Source organism: Lissotriton helveticus, chromosome 5_1 (genome assembly GCF_964261635.1).
Source record: "Lissotriton helveticus chromosome 5_1, aLisHel1.1, whole genome shotgun sequence".
Classification (NCBI taxonomy): domain Eukaryota; kingdom Metazoa; phylum Chordata; class Amphibia; order Caudata; family Salamandridae; genus Lissotriton; species Lissotriton helveticus.
This window is the reverse complement of record NC_136065.1, coordinates 374385396-374402035: the sequence shown is the minus strand read 5'-3', so window position 1 is coordinate 374402035 and position 16640 is coordinate 374385396. Positions and strand designations below refer to the sequence as shown.

Sequence of the window (16640 nt, the reverse complement as noted above, 5' to 3'; positions counted from 1 at the left end):
GTCTGAGTATACCCTGCCACACCTATAGTGGCCAAAAACGATTCAGAAAAGGGGGTGGTGATGAACAGAGTGCCTGAATTAAGCAGACCACTCTTACCCAGTCCAAAGATCAGGGCTTGATCCATCACCGTTATTAAGCACAGTGATAATGGGCTGCTGTGCAACATGGCGTAAAGTTATGAAAATTAGCGTAATGACTCGGTCAGCGTTGACCGCAACATAGCGGTTTCCCCCCTTTAAGCCATGTTGCACAGCATCTCACACTACTGTATAATGTGTCTAAAAAAAGGGGGCAAGCAACAGCAACATGAGGGAGGTGCAGGGGAGGAGGGAGGGAAAAGCAATAGATCGGGCCGAGGGCAGAGGAAGCAACACAAGGGAACAGCAGGTAGGTGCGGGGAGGAGGGAGAGAGTAGAAACATAATGGACAGTGGGAGGGGAGCAGAGAGCAAGCAACACCGGAAGTGCGAGGAATGAGGAAGGGAGCAGCAACACAATGGACAGCGGGAGGAGGGAGATTGAGGCAAGAGCATGGACGTTGGGAGGGACTGCAGACACGTGTACATTTTAGAGTGCATGCCAAAAAGTGAAAAAGAACCTACAGGGTGTGTGCAGCCATTGGAAAGACACAGGGGTATACAACCTTTACAACGCAACTTTTACAACGCACTACCATTACAACAAAACTTTTACAACGCAAAATCCATTACCACGCATGCATTTACAACGCAGTCATTACAACGCATGACACTACAACGCACACCACTACAACGCATGCCATTACAACGCAGTCATTACAACGCATAGCATTACAACACATAGTACCCTACACTATCCAACACTTACCCTACTGTTGCACCCCCTGGAGTTAGAATAGTAATTTTTACCCCTACACTATCCAACACTTACCCTACTGTTGCACCCCCTGGAGTTAGTATAGTAATTTTTACCCCTACACTATCCAACACTTACCTTACATGCAATGTAATGTAATGCGTTGTAATGGTATGCGTTGTAAATGTAGTATGCGTTGTAGTGGAATGCGTTGTAAAGGTAGTTTCAAAGAATTCGTTGTAATGGTATGCGTTGTAATGGTGTGCGTTGTAATGGATGTTGCGGTGTAAAAAATGCGTTGTAAAAGTATGCGTTGTAACGTCATACATCCGACACAGGCCATAGACAGAAAACTGTGCTTGGTCCATGCTCCACAACATAGAGAAACACTGGAAACATTTGGGAGAAGCAAATGGTAAGCAGTAGGTGCTGAGTGATAAGAAGCTAGGAAATGAGAGTGAAGTTGAAACCAACCAATAGGTAAGTAATGGCAAGTAATGGGATGGCTCAGCCCGTTTTGAGCTTTCTTCTTTGTTTACAAGAGAATTAGTGCTAGGTAAAACCTAAAACACCTATGGATTCAATTTCTGCACGAGCCTAGAAAGTGACGTGGCTGCTTTTCCCCCCTTTTTATTGGCTGTTCCAACTCGGATTGACTAATAATAGGGAGAAAAAAAATCTGAGAAAGTGTTTTTTTAAATTACAAAGTGGGTGGGGCTAGCAGCAAGTACAGGTGGGGTATGGAATCACCAAGGGGGTAGGTAAAACGGGTGGGGGAATCAACTATGGTGGCAGGTTTGCGGATGCAACAGCAGGGACTGGTGGGGGTTGAAGAAACATGGGGACCGGAAGCAACACATAGGAAGCATGCTAGGGCAAGTTGAAGGGTGCGTTCATAACTTTCCCAAAAGAGCATGCAAATAGTAAACACAGTTTACTGTAGACAGGCAACAATTTAGTTATTTAATCCACCCTAGGGAGGTTCAATAAGTAAATCATAGGGTTGCAAGTGTACAACTTTGCAACCTCCCATGTAACCAATTTCTGAACGCTCGTTGAAGAAAATATGCCTTTACCTCTTGTTTGAGAAAGTGAGCTGTGTTTATGTCGTTTATAATTCGATGTACAGTAATTTAATTGTTCAGGTGTGAATGTTCAGTGGTTTCTCAGCGCCATATACCTGCATATAACTGGCATACCTGTGAACTTGACGTGTAGGCTTGGTTAAAAGGGGAGAACTAGTAGGTCTGGGTGGGGCACGAAGGTTGGTGGGAGGTTTATCGAAGGAGAGGCAGATAGGATGTGTCCTGTATTAGTTCACTGTTTAGGGTAGTTCTGTAAAACAATGTGACGAGATTAGCATTGTTTGAAAGGTCACGACGGGTCACAGATTAGAGCGAGAGTCTGCTATTGTGTCCTGAGCCTCGCTGGCTACATTTTGCGTCTCCTTTCTGATTCCTATCAGACTTAATGCCAAGCACCCGATGAGCCCGCGCCTTGTTCTTTAATATTATTCATAACCACACCCTCCTGCTATTAGCAGATCTTCCAAGCGGCGCGAGGCTGGCCGTATGCGCCTTATAAACAATGCTGTATCACTTTCACTGCCACCTTGCTTGTTCCTACACTTTTGTGGTGGCGTGTGACAATCTGATACTCTGGCCTGCTGATGAGTGAGTGGATTTTCTATCAGGCCAACGTCTCCTGGGGGGCACGGGCTGGCGGACAATCTTGCCACGTGTCAGGCTTAGTGAAAGCGAAGGCTTTGAGCACAAAGGAGACACCTAAAATAAGCCACTCACTCCGGCTGGCAAAAGCAAACAGGCTACCTGGGACGATGGGTTGTGGGGGTAACACAGTGATGGGCTTATCTCGCGAACTCCCGCTGGGCAGGCGGCGTCGTCGTCGTCACCTGAATCCGGCTCAGGGCAGTAGAAGTCCAGGGCCCAGCGACGAACTCTGACCCCGCGGTGACCTCCATGGCTGCGGCCCGGATCAGCTGCTTGGCAAGTTCTAACTTGATATGAACCACACATACCCGCCAAAAACCTGCGCGACCAAATATGTGTAGGGCAGGGCCATTGGAATTATGCGATTTTACAGCCGCGGCGCTTCCCCATAATTATGTTTTTTCTGCATTTGCCACATTGTTCTTAATCTGCTGTACGATCCGCAGCGTTTTAACAAAATAATGTTGATTAAATGTTATTTAAAAAGCTGTGACACGATGCTGAGCAGGGGAAGGCCCTTCGCAAAGGTTGACTGGTCACCATTCTGTTGCTTATTGCTGAATTTGAGTGTTAAACGGGTACTAATATGGTGAAATGTATACTCGGTGTTAAAAAAATGGAAACAATTAAGTAATGCCATCACAAAACGAGCAGCAAAATTATATTTTCTTGCCGCATAATTTAGTCAACCTCGCCATATAACTTGGTCCACCCCAACCGCATCAATCCAGAGGTCCTAGTGAAGGGTTGGCATTTCCTGGCCCAGGTCTAAACTGGGCTAGTGGCCTGACGGCTAGAGCTGTCAACAGTTGGAACTGGTCTACCAGGTTCTTGTCCTGGCCTCAGTAGTCAGATTAACATCCTGTCATTCCTGGCAACTCACTCCCTCAACCTTCTCCTGCCTGGAAAAAAGCGTAACGTCGGACTCTTATGTAAAGAGCTCTAACGCCCAAGAGACACGTTTGAGCTATCTAAAAGTGCATAAATAAATTATATAAAAAAAGGGGAGGTCGAGTTATTTATTCGGAGTCCTTCCCTTGGCTTGTCTGTTCATTGCTGAGTTGGAGCGAGAAAGGTGGGAGGCAATGTGTCTGTGCCCGCACACAGAACTCCTCCGCCTAGTTACTATCTCTCGTTGTCAAGGCCTAAGCAATGCAGATGCTCCGGGTCAAAGGGCCCCTGGCGAGCCCGCGTGTCTGGGAGGGAGCGCCGCCATTTCCGATAGAAAGAGAGAACTTCTGCGGTGCCCACGATTTTTTGCCGATTTCCTAAATGGTCAAACATCTCTGGGTGGCCACGTTAACTTTGCCTCTGGTCAACCAACAGGGTCGAGCCCCCAGATGGTATTTCAGTAACTGGCTGGCACTATTAAGATGATGCCATGGGCGAGTCTGTTTGTGCCTGCCGCCTGGGAGGCGTACGGCTTTCATTCGTGAATTTAGTGTCTGGCCTGTAACCAGTTCACTGTGAAACATGTTCCTTGTCATAAAGGACAGTGTCTGTCAATGCTGTACCTATCCTCAGATACATTGTCAACACACACATACAATTTAGGCGGGACCCTCCTCATTTTGTAAGCAAGAAAGTTCTTTAACTGTCTACCGCTTTAAAATCCCTTCATTTTATTCCAAATGAGTGGAGAAATAAAAAATTCCCCCTTTTTTGTTTTAATCTCCCTTAGCTGTTGGTGAATGCTGGTTTATACGACATGGAGCCTAGAGCTGTGTGACCCCCCCCCCCCCCCACCCACCCTGTGGTTAGATGTGGTACCGGAAAGTCCTAATTATCTCAGAAATATTGTGTAAAAAATATTGTGTACAAAAGTTTGGAGTTGAGACAAGAAAATCTACAACCCATGGGGTGATTTTTTGCAAATGGTAACCAGGCCAAATTAATTATTTCAGATGGTATTTTTACTGTCGATATTCTGGCAAACAGTCAATGGTGAATGGTCAGGTCTGGAGGAAAGCGTCAAAATGTGGGGCAAGACCTAAAATGGGAGGTGGCCGTCTGCATTACCATCAAAACTGCCACCTCGCTTTCTCACCGTCAAAGACTGGATCACTTTAATCTTTGGATGGAGAAACTAGTTGGTAGTGGATGTCATCTGTGCTGATCAGGTATACCCTCAGGCTTTTTAGACTTTGAATCCGAAATACAATATGCATATCAAGAGCCTATATGAATAGGCTCATCATCTTAAAATGGGTCTTCCGTCACCTAGGATTTCCCTACAGAGTTCGGTCAACAGCTACCCTTACACGCTGTTGCCTCAGTGTTGCGAACAATCTGTCTAGAAGCGCCGAAATTCCTCCTGATCAAACTGCAACAAGTCCAAAATCCAGTAGCCAGGCTTCTAGATCTTAAACCCTGGGACCACATTAATCCAGCTCTCTTGACTCTACAATGGCTGTCGGTTTCACACAAGGATCCCTTTCGAGGCACTATGCATAACACACCGAGCACTCCAAAGAATGAGAAAGGCCAGGGATCATCTAACAAAGATGCCACACTGACTGCCCTGTTCGCACCCTCCTTCCTCACACACTCTTACAAGTCGCGCCTCAACACAAAACAACTGGACTGTCATAGGTCCAAGCCAGCAAATCTAGGAATTCCCTAGTACTCCACATCACAGAACTACAAATCACCTTTCCTTCCTGTAGGGCATAAAATATGTCTCCTCAAGCATCGGGACCATAAGCGATCCCGCTCTCTCAATTCCCGCTCCCCACAGCAAGATCTCTGACTGACACATTGGTTAGTGCATCCCCCCATGTGATGGTTAATAGAAGAAGTACGTTACCCAAAACAAGGTCTACTGGGGCTTAGGCAGGTCTCTCATCCCTAATGAGGCTGACAGAGTACCACAAAGGCCCACAGGAACTGCTAATGTACTGCATTTCCTGGAGAGCCCATGAGGTTTGACTGTATACAACTTAGTGAAATGTTAGGCCAGGAAGAAGCGTGCCCAAACGAGGCCTACCTAGGTCTGCACCGAAGCATACTGAAGCCATTTGAGGCTGGCGGTGGGTAAACCTCACCTTTAGAAATTCCACAACTAAGCAGCGTCCTCTTATTGTAGTTAGAAAGTGAGTGAGGACAAAGTATGGAACATGCACCCACATGTCGAAAGATTGCATCATTGTAAGTCATTGCCTGCTCTTTCAGAATGAATCATGGCTGCAGGACTCAACCAGCAACAAATTCCGCCACCCTGGGAAAGCTGTAAGGGAGAGGCAGGGCTTCAGAGATGCTGAAAGCACAATGAAAAGAGTGCATTGCAGACCTACAGGATACCTGATCTGAAGGCACCCTTTACACTGGTCAGTAGCACTCTTCCACCTGCATACAGCAGCCATGCTTAGCTAAACTCATCGCCCAAGTGGTGGTCCGGGTATACAGTTGGGGGGAGGGGGGTCATTTGATGGTTGCCTCCTTGGGTGCAGTTTTGAGAGTCAGCCCGTGGCCAGAGGAGGCTCTAGTCCAACCCTTTCATGGGGAAGGAGGCAACACTACCCAGAGTTGACAACAACCACAACCATCTCCTAAAGGAAGATCCAACACTGAGAGAAACCACCCAAACCACCCCTGTCACTTGATCCTACATTGCCTGGATCAGACAACCACTACAAACTTCTGTTTAGGGTGAGTCCACATTGACTGGAGGAGAAAATCAGTTCACCCAACGTTGGCGTTCACATGCTTGAAGGGACAGCCCCCAAGCCTCAGCCACTGAATGAGGCAATGTTACTGAATGTGACCTGTAGAAAAGTTAGATGTGACTGGAGAGCATGTATGACTTCTTTGCACACCTTTAATATTTAGTTGTATTCTTCATGTCTGATTTCATGGGTGCTAACAGGTCTTTATTTGTGACAGATTTCGGGGGCATTGGGGTAGTCTGAAAATATCCCGAAGGGGGTGGAAGAGTAAATCTTCTTTGCTTGTTTGGATAAATTATTCAACCAATAGCTTAGAAACAGCTTCCATGACACTAATATTTCAAATGCAAATCAAGGAGGTTTAGCAGGGTTTCTCCATGTTGGCTTATCGGGACTGTGTCAACTCCATAGATGGCAAATCTAATTTTCCAGAGTTTCTATGGCCTGTTTCTGGGCGGGAAGGGCACTGACTTGAACTGGAGCACGATTAACTGTTTCGGACACACCCATTCTTATTACAACTTCAAGAACATGGAACAATCTCCATTAAAATGACATATCAAGGCTACTAGTTATTTCTCACACCAACTGCGCAACCTCTGACTGACTAACTGTATAACCTTGAAGAAGTCACCTCGTGAAGAAACACGTGTCAGCTGTTTTTTCCTGGTTTCAATACACGTTTACGGTCTACAACCATCCATCTGGCTAGAATAACATAACCAAATACATTTTTGGGAAGGTTTAAATTGTTTTTCCGGACTACTTTTTGAGCGCTTTGGTACTACGGTTTCTTCGCTTGCAAACAGCAGCTGAGATCCATAACAGGATCACGCAATAGATGTGTTTATTCAGGGAAGAGGAGTCAAAACATTGTCTGCTCTCGGAGCAAGAGCGGTAAATTGCAGGGTTTTCACCGGTGCCTCAGCCTTGTGTATCTTCTGCTTTGCTGTAAATATCACTGCATGAGGATTTAATATCAGCTGTGAGAGACCGCATCTGGAAAACATTAAGGCATGTCCTGCCAGAAACTTCATCTCTTTAATGTTGTTGGAATGGTCGAGCCCTCTGGATGTGCACTTATATTCCCTGGCTTGTACTAAATCCAAATTGATAAAAGGAGGCGCATTATTCACACTTTGATCTGAAAAGTTATATTAGTTTTGTCTTGTGAGTGCCAAAAAGCTTGAAATATACATAAGATTTATAGTGCAGTACTGGATGCAAAACTAATTGAAAATTACACGCATCACACAGAATCTGTGCTCTGACTTTATTTTCCAGCGAAACAGTACTAATCTGAGAAGAATACATGTACCAGAATGCTTTGGGAGGATAACAGCTGTGCACAGGATAGGCAACATGGTGATACGCTATGTGCTGTGCTGTCAGCATTTGGGTGCACACCTGGAAAATAAGAATTTCGTTTGGATGCCCAGGAATACATGGCAGGTGAAGGGGGGTTCAGGTAACGCTAAGAGAACACAATCTGCTCTCTCATGTGTCTTTTGTTATTGCACTCCACGTCGTAAAGGGAAAACTGACATTTACAAAACTTGTTAGAATAAGGGATTTTATTTTATTTTACTAAATGCTGATGGAGCGGAACTGCAAATCCCCAGCTAGGCTGGTACCGTGCACCTGTAAGTATGAGGCGTGTGTAATGGTTGGTGGGCCGCCGGCACCCTGGGATCAATTCACAGACCTAATGCTAAACCATACTACAGTCCTTTTGCCTCTCCCTTAATCTCCATCCAGGTGTAAAACTGAATTTTGAACACAAGAAACATCAGTTGTAAATGGATTCACCCAGCTCCGGGTCAAGGATGTTTACCTCACCTGCAATGGAGTAATAATGTATTTATGTGTTTTTATACACGCATTCTGATGGAAATGCTTTATTCATGATCGCACTGACGTACACCAATGTTGTTGTTGGAACTGTTAAACAAAATTGAAAATGGCATCTTCTTTTACTTTTTATTGTCAGAAAGCATTGTAATATCTACCTGTGCTTTTTGGCACGATTTACTCGATTTCAAGATGTAACTGTCGCTTTCTCGCTTTGAACATGCTCAGTAAAAACATTAAAAAAAAAAAAAAAAAAAAAAAAGGATGTTTACCTCACTTGTAAAATTATATTTTGCTGTTTGGGCGCCCCATCTGACCTAGACATGGGGATTTTTGTTCTATTTGACAGACTCTTGCAGCTGAATTAGAAGGTTCCTCCTTTGGACTCTATACAGTATTAGCCTCGAATGTGCAAAAAAGAAAAGAATGTGTCAAGACAGTAACTATGCCCTTAGCTGGTAGTTTTAACTCTCACGCTCTGCTTTATGTTCCTACTGGCAGCTCTTTCTTCTCCACACATTGCATGATGCTCGTAGCTGGCAGCTCTTAGGGCCAGATTCATCAAGCTTAAATCCGCTCGCAAAGGGCCAGATTCTGAGAATCTGGCCCTTTGCGAGCGCTATTTTTGCATTTGGGATGCATCATCCCAAATGCAAAAATCGCTAAATAAGAATTTGCTAAATTGCGATTCTTTGCATTTAAGGAATCTCAAATTGAGTTTCCTTAAATGCAATGCATGAAAGTGAAAAAAATAGTGAATTCGCTATTAGGGTACGCAAATTACCAAGTACATCTTCGTGGTAATTTGCAAAAACTTTGAAAAATGCACTAAAGTGCATTTTCAAAGTTTCATGTTGCGCACACACATGCCCTAAGGGCATGTGTGTGCGCAACATATGTGCACACATCAATTTCAGGGGTGCAACAGGGTGGGTGTCCTTTGGACACCCCTGCACCCTTGAAATCGCAATCTCAATATGCGAATCGCTAATTGCGATTAGCAAATTGAGATTGTCTTCCCATTCATAGGAATGAATGGGGAGAGATTCCTTAATTGCGACTTGCTATTCCTTAATAGCGAATCGTATTTTTCGCTATTAAGGAATAGCAAAATGTGTTCTTGATGAATCTGGGGGTTAGTGTCCTGCTCTGCTTTACCCTAATAGCTGCAGCTTTTACTCCCACCCTCAGCTTTATGTTCGTACTTCCACTATCTGCTTTATGTTCGTAACTGGCAGCTTTTAAACTCAAGCTCTGCTTTGTGCTCATAGCTGTAGATGTTACTCTCATGCTCGGCTTTAAGCTCATAGCTATAGATTTTACTCCCACCCTCAGCTTTATGTTCGTAGCTGGCAGCTTTGACTCTCACACTGTTTTATGTTCGTAGCTGGCAGCTTTGACTCTCACGCTGTTTTATGTTCGTAGCTGGCATTAACTCACACACTGTTTTATGTTCGTAGCTGGCAGCTTTGACTCTCACACTGTATGTTCGTAGCTGGCAGCTTTGACTCTCACACTGTTTTATGTTCGTAGCTGGCAGCTTTGACTATCACACCGTTTTTTGACTCTCACACTGTTTTATGTTCGTAGCTGGCAGCTTTGACTCTCACACTGTTTTTTGACTCCCACACTGTTTTATGTTCGTAGCTGGCAGCTTTGACTCTCACACTTTTTATGTTCATACTGGCAGCTTTGACTCTCACGCTCGACTAGCTGGCAGCTTTTACTCTCACGCTCGACTTTAGCTGGCAGCTTTTACTCTCACACTGTTTTATGTTCGTACCTGGCAGCTTTGACTCTCACACTGTTTTATGTTCATACTGGCAGATTTGACTCTCACACTGTTTTATGTTCGTAGCTGGCAGCTTTGACTCTCACACTGTTTTATGTTCGTAGCTGGCAGCTTTGACTATCACACCGTTTTTTGACTCTCACACTGTTTTATGTTCGTAGCTGGCAGCTTTGACTCTCACACTGTTTTTTGACTCTCACACTGTTTTAGTTCGTAGCTGGCAGCTTTGACTCTCACACTTTTTATGTTCATACTGGCAGCTTTGACTCTCACACTGTTTTTTGACTCTCACACTGTTTTATGTTCGTAGCTGGCAGCTTTGACTCTCACACTTTTTATGTTCATACTGGCAGCTTTGACTCTCACACTGTTTTATGTTCGTACCTGGCAGCTTTTACTCTCACGCTCGACTTTAGCTGGCAGCTTTTACTCTCACGCTCGACTTTAGCTGGCAGCTTTTACTCTCACACTGTTTTATGTTCGTACCTGGCAGCTTTGACTCTCACACTGTTTTATGTTCATACTGGCAGATTTGACTCTCACACTGTTTTATGTTCGTAGCTGGCAGCTTTGACTCTCCCACTGTTTTATGTTCGTACCTGGCAGCTTTTACTCTCACGCTTGACTTTAGCTGGCAGCTTTTACTCTCACGCTCGACTTTAGCTGGCAGCTATTACTCTCACACTGTTTTATGTTCGTAGCTGGCAGCTTTGACTCTCACACTGTTTTATGTTCGTACCTGGCAGCTTTTACTCTCACGCTTGACTTTAGCTGGCAGCTTTTACTCTCACAATCTGCTTTGGCAGGCTACTTTTACTCTCACACTCGGCTTTGGCAGGCAGCTTTTACTCTCACACTCGGCTTTAGCTGGCAGCTTATTCTCTCTCACTCTGCTTTGGCTGGCAGCTTATACTCTCACCTCGGCTTTAACTGAAAGCTTTTAATTTTACACTCGACTTTGGCTGGCAGCTTTTACTGTCACACTCTGCGTTAGCTGACAACTTTTACTCTCACTCGGCTTTGGCTGGCATCTTTTACTCTCACGGTCGGCATTTGCTGGCAGCTTTTACTCTCGGGCTTGGCTTTAACTGACAGCTTTTACTTTCACACTTTGCATTAGCTGACAGCTTTTACTTTCACACTCTGCTTTGGCAGGCAGCTTTTACTCTCACACTCTGCTTTGGCTGCCAGCGTTTACTTTCACACTCTGCTTTGGCTGCCAGCGTTTACTTTCACACTCTGCTTTGGCAGGCAGCTTTTACTTTCACACTCTGCTTTAGCTGGCAGCTTGTATTCCCACTTTCTGCTTTATGCTCATGGCTGTAGATTTTACTCTCAGTCTCTTCGTTATGTTCGTACCTGGCAACCTTTACTCTCGCGCTCTGCTTGCTACAACGATTTCTTTTTCATGCATTCTCTAATTGTTTTTGTTTCTTTTTCACAGGCTTTAAGGTGCCACTGAGCACCCTGCAGCTACCAGAAATGAGCAGGCTGGCTCTATATACATCATTCAGTCAAGCATGAAATGGATAATAACCATGGACAACCACACAACAGTAAGTACAGAGCTGGTGGACGGAAATCACAGCCGGTGCTACAGTGCCATACGAATGGTGAAAAGCGCTGTACAAATGCTGACACTCAACATAACCAGGGCGCTTTATAAACTCCCGGGAGGGACACTCAGCTGCCATTGGCTGGACTAAAGACATTTGGTGAGGGAAGGGTAGGGTTGGGTGAGTAGCTGCAAGGCCTGCCACTTCCCCAGAATATACAAATGCATCAGCTGGGGCCATGGGTTAAAAATATAAGTGAATAACTGCACTAAATTGAACGATTTCCAACCAATGTGAGCACTTTCTAGTCCGAACCTTGGAGCTGTGTTACAGACCACACCACTCTTTATGTTTACTACTCTTCCTGAAATTAAAAACAATTCCTTTCACTCAGCTCCTCACAATTAAACCATTGGTGCTCTTGTCCTGCAAAAACTCTTCAGTTATCCCTGGGTGTGCTTTTTTTTAAAGCATATTTTATTACATGACATAGGTCAGCATCCAGATATTTACCATTCAACAGTTGACTAGCGCATTCTGCATGTAATTGATTACATATTATCAAGTGCACAATATTGCATTTTCATCTCACAGTCTGAGCAGCAACCTTCTATTCCCTCCCCCACCCTGTCCCGGCTCTCTTCTGTAGTAACATATCTCATATAGTTTCAGTCACACAAGGAATCCCCAGTATAGTTGGTGTTCAATCTACAACTCCACTCCGTCTGGCTGTTTTTAGGGATTCATACAGAACCTATATTTGTCATGTGCTCCGCTTCCTAAATAGCATATGTACCATGAATTACTCAATGTGAGGAGGGTTTCGCAGAGACAAAAGCTTCAAGAATAGCGCCGCACTCTAATGAGATCGTGTTCTTCCTCATCCCTCTGTTCTCTTCTAACCGCCATGCTTTCAGCCCTTCCCCATTGTACCACCTCCTCATGCCAGGTCAGTGTCGATGGAGGCTTCGCTGACTTCCATTTCATTGTGATGGAACGTTCGCCAATAGTAGTGCCAGATTAGCAACTTTGATATGTGTGCTCTGTGTTTTGCGCGTCTTGGCTATGCCTAGTAGACATCGTTCTATCGTGTCGCTCCTCCCCTCAGGTGAGGACCCATGAAGCAGTTCATGTACAGTCCCCCAGAATGTGGCTATACGTGAGCATGACCACATCATGTGTATTAGGTCAGCTGATGGCATCTGGGACAGGAATCAGTAACGCCACGGAACATTTTGCTCAGTTTGTAAGGTGTCAGATATGCTCTGTGTAGTAGCATGAGCTGTATCATCCTCAACTTAGGGTTCCTAGACACTTTCTCTGGATGTTCAAATACTCTGTCGCATACCTTATCCGATAAGTCACGCCCTGTGTCTCTAGCCCATTTATCCCACAGGTCTGATAGCGGCCTGGCCACATGAGTGCAGATACTTCTATATATCCATCTGGTGAGGTGTCTCCCACTTTCCATTAAAAACATATGCGTTAGTTCATGTTGCTTAGGCTTGGTGCCTTCAGGTGACCAAGTACGTTTTATGAATCTTATAAGACTGGCATGGAGAATATATAGTGTATTGGGTACTCCATGTGCTCGTACAAAGTTATCATGGTCCATAAGTATGTTGTCTGCGAACAGCATCCCCACTGTGTCAACTCCCTCCGCTGTCCATTTACTCAGATACCTAGTGGAAACCACTCTCGTCGGCGTAGGTATACCCATCAGCGGAATATTAGTGGCGTATGGGACCAGTGTACGGTGTATCTGATAGCTCTCTTCCAGTATGTGACAGCTACTTTCAGAAGTGGGGGCGTTAACTGGGTATGTCTCCTCCCTGGAATTAATAGATTGTGATCCCAGGGTGTGCTCTTATCGTTTGTTTACTTCCCCTATAACTTCTCGTCCTACCTTTGACCTCGCACTCACCACCTCCTTCTTTCATTTCTATTACATTATCCATCATGGCGCCCATTGTATAACACCCCCGTGCAGCAACCTTCCCCACTGCTTTTTAGAAATAGAGTCAGCTTCTAAGAGTCAAAGCCAAAGTGACTTGGCCAAGATCTCGGATTGTCAGTTGGGCGCTGGGATTTCAACCCCAGAAATAAGTGACTTACTGTCAATGCCTTTACCATTGCACCCCACCTCCTCCTAATACCCCTGTGTACGTTTTCTGCCTTTGAAGGCGTGTCTGGCAGATGTGTGTGCCAGGGAGGGATGAATACATGAATTCACGAATAATGGTGACTCCTAAGCATGTATGACTGTGGATGATTAATGTGTGAGTGATTGAAGGTGTCGGACTGGGCGAGTGCATGGATAATGAATTCAAGAAGGGCAGGTCGAGACCAGTGAATGAATACAAGACCCTAGTTAGGGACCGAGGCCATGGATTCTTGCTTCAGTTTTAAGCATTATAATGACGTAACAGAACGGAGAATGAGTGGTCTACGGAGCAGGTTGTGAGGAAGAGGTACATCCGAAGGGGGGCGTCGCCCAGGGAGGTAAAGAACGTGGAAGTGCGTTCCACGGCAGAGAGGGACGAGAGACGGGCCCTGGAGCCGCAGGAAGACACTGACTGCAACTGGGGTCACATGAACCAAAGGTCAAAAGAGGACACAGACCTGGAGACTGTAGGACAACACCTGGACCTGGGGCCAGAGAAGAGAGACCCGGGAACAGCAGCCAGGGAACTGCAGCCATGGGATGCCAAGGAAGGCCGACGCCTGTGAACTGGAACAGCAGGACAGGGCCCAGGCGTGGGAATTGAAGCCCTGGGAAAATACACAGGCATGGGAACTTGTACAGTAGGAAGCGGAAACCAGAATAGAACACGCCCCTTAAAACAGGAGACTCGGGAGAGGACACAGACTTGGGAACTGGAGCCGCAGAAGAGGACACAGACCTGGGAACTAGAGCCAAAGGGGTGACACAAACCTGAAGAGATGGACATGAAGCAGGCCTGAGAAATGGAGTCAAAGGATGGACACATACTTGAGAACTGAAGCCAAAGAAGGGACACAGACCTGAGAACTGGAGCGCTAGAGCCAAAGGAGGGACACAGACCTGAGAACTGGAACAAAAAGAGGGGCAGAGACCTGAGAACTGGAACAAAAGGAGGGGACACAGACCTGATAACTTGAGCCACTGTTGGGAAACAGACCTGAGAACTGAAGTCAAAGAAGGGGATACCGACCTGAGAACTGGAGCTGAAGGGGAGACACGGACCTGAGAGCTGAAGCCAAAGAAGGGGACACATACATGAGAACTGGAGCTAAAGAAGGGCCACAGACCTGAGAAAAGGAGCCAAAGAAGTGGGTACAGACCTGAGAATTGGAGCTAAAGGAGGGACACAGACCTGAGTCAAAGAAGGGGACACAGACCTGAGAACTGTAGTCAAGGTGGGGGGAACAGCCCCTGGAACTGGAGCTAAAGGAGGGGCACGACCTGAGGAAAAGAAGCCAACACAGGGGGCACAGACCTGAGAATTGGAGCAAAAGGAGGGACATAGACCTGAGAACTTGAACAAAGGGAGGGACATAGACCTGAGAACTTGAGCCACACGAGGGACATAGACCTGAGAACTGGAGCTAAAGGAGGGACACAGACCTGAGAACTTGAGCAAAGGGAGGGGACACAGACCCGAGAACCGGAGCCACAGGAGGGACACTTACCTGAGAACTGGAGCAAAAGGAGGGACACTTACCTGAGAACTGGAGCAAAAGGGGAGGCCGCAGACCTGAGAACTGGAGTCAAAGGGGGACACAGACCTGAGAAATGAAACCAAAGAAGGGGGCACAGACCTGAGAACTGGATCTTAAGGAGGGGACACAGACCTGAGAACTGGAGTCAACGGAGAGGACGCAGACCTGAGAAATGGAGTTAAAGGAGAGAGGACAGACACACCTACGGACTGGAGCCAAAGAAGGCGGCACAGAACTGAGGACTGGAATAGGAGAGCACGCATGCCTAAGATCTGGGGCAATAAAAGAAGATAGAGAATATTTTGGGGGGTAGAGTTATAAGGGAAGTCAAGTCACCTAAATAATGGAGTCATGGGAGAGAACACCGACTAAGGAAGTTGGGGCTATAGGGAGCACCGAGCCCCGTGAACACGGTATACATTGAAATAAGTGGTCTCCTTTGCAGTTCAGTTTGTAGCTGTACGATTGTACCATAACACGTCTGTAACTGATCTGCCCCCTGAGATCCCATGTGAAAATAAGGAGTGTGCGTGTAGGAGCCACCCCCATACACAAACACAGCTCCCTCTACCCCACACACACAGTACACACCCATCTCCCCTCGGTATGTCCAGATGGTGCGTGTGAGGAGCTGGGATTGAGACTGCCCACCCCGAGACTGAGAGAAAAAGCCCGGGCGGCAGGGCATCCTACCTGGCCGGACACAAAGGGACTCCGCCTGGGCACTGCTGTCTGCAGGGGTCTCGCTGCTGCCGGGCCGCCTCCGCCCTCGTCCGCCGGTCCCTCTGTTCTTATGCTGCGGGGGCTCCCGTGCTCTGCTGCAGACGTCTCTCCGCCCTGTGCGGCGAGGGCCCTCTGCTGTCAGCACCCCGTGCCCTCAGCCCGTGGCTCAGCTGTCCTCCGCCTCCCCCAGTGCCCCCCTGGACGCAAGACAATGCCAGGCTCTCTCCGCTTTCCCTTTCTTCTGCTGTGGTTTTTACGAGGGCCAGTCCTGCTGACATCACCGCCCTTCCCCGCTACCCCCCCTCCCCGCTTCCTCCCTCCCCACCTTCTCCTCCCTCCTTGCACCTCGAACCTCCCCTCTCGCCCTCTTTCCGCCTACCTCCTTTCCCCCTCCCTCTATCGCCACCTTCTCCACCCCCTGCTGCTGGGCTGCCCCCACCCCGTTGACCATAAAAGGTGAACGCATTCTTGCACAACCCCCCATGCTCTGGCAGGAAATGGCCCATTACCTGCCCGCTGGATGGGGGTGGGTACATGCCTCCCCCTGCACTCCCCCGCCCCTCCCTGCTCAGCGCAGTCCAAACGCTGCTCACATCTTTCCTGTCTTTGTCCTTTGTTCTCTGTTTGTCTTGTCTTCTCACCCCTCTACCTTTCACGTCACCCCTTCTGTACTCCGCCCTTTATGCTGGCTCCTCACTCCCCTTCTCTCTTTCTCTAGAGTTGCACCTTTTTCTCCTCTTTCTTATTCCAAATGGTCACTTTCCCGTCTCTCTGTCTCATTAACCTC

General features: G+C 46.8%; 1 protein-coding gene across 2 annotated transcripts in view; it reads right to left on the bottom strand.

Annotated features, from left to right (window-relative positions):
- FBLIM1 (filamin binding LIM protein 1) overlaps positions 1-16211 on the bottom strand; it is an 80139-nt gene extending 63928 nt beyond the window's left edge. Inside the window, exon 1 of one of the 2 annotated variants that reach the window (XM_078642527.1) lies at positions 15824-16211. The gene's annotated coding sequence lies outside the window, so the exon portion shown is untranslated. The remainder of the gene's footprint in view (positions 1-15823) is intronic. The other variant, XM_078642528.1, reaches the window with a different exon arrangement.
- Positions 16212-16640: the final 429 nt, after the last annotated feature.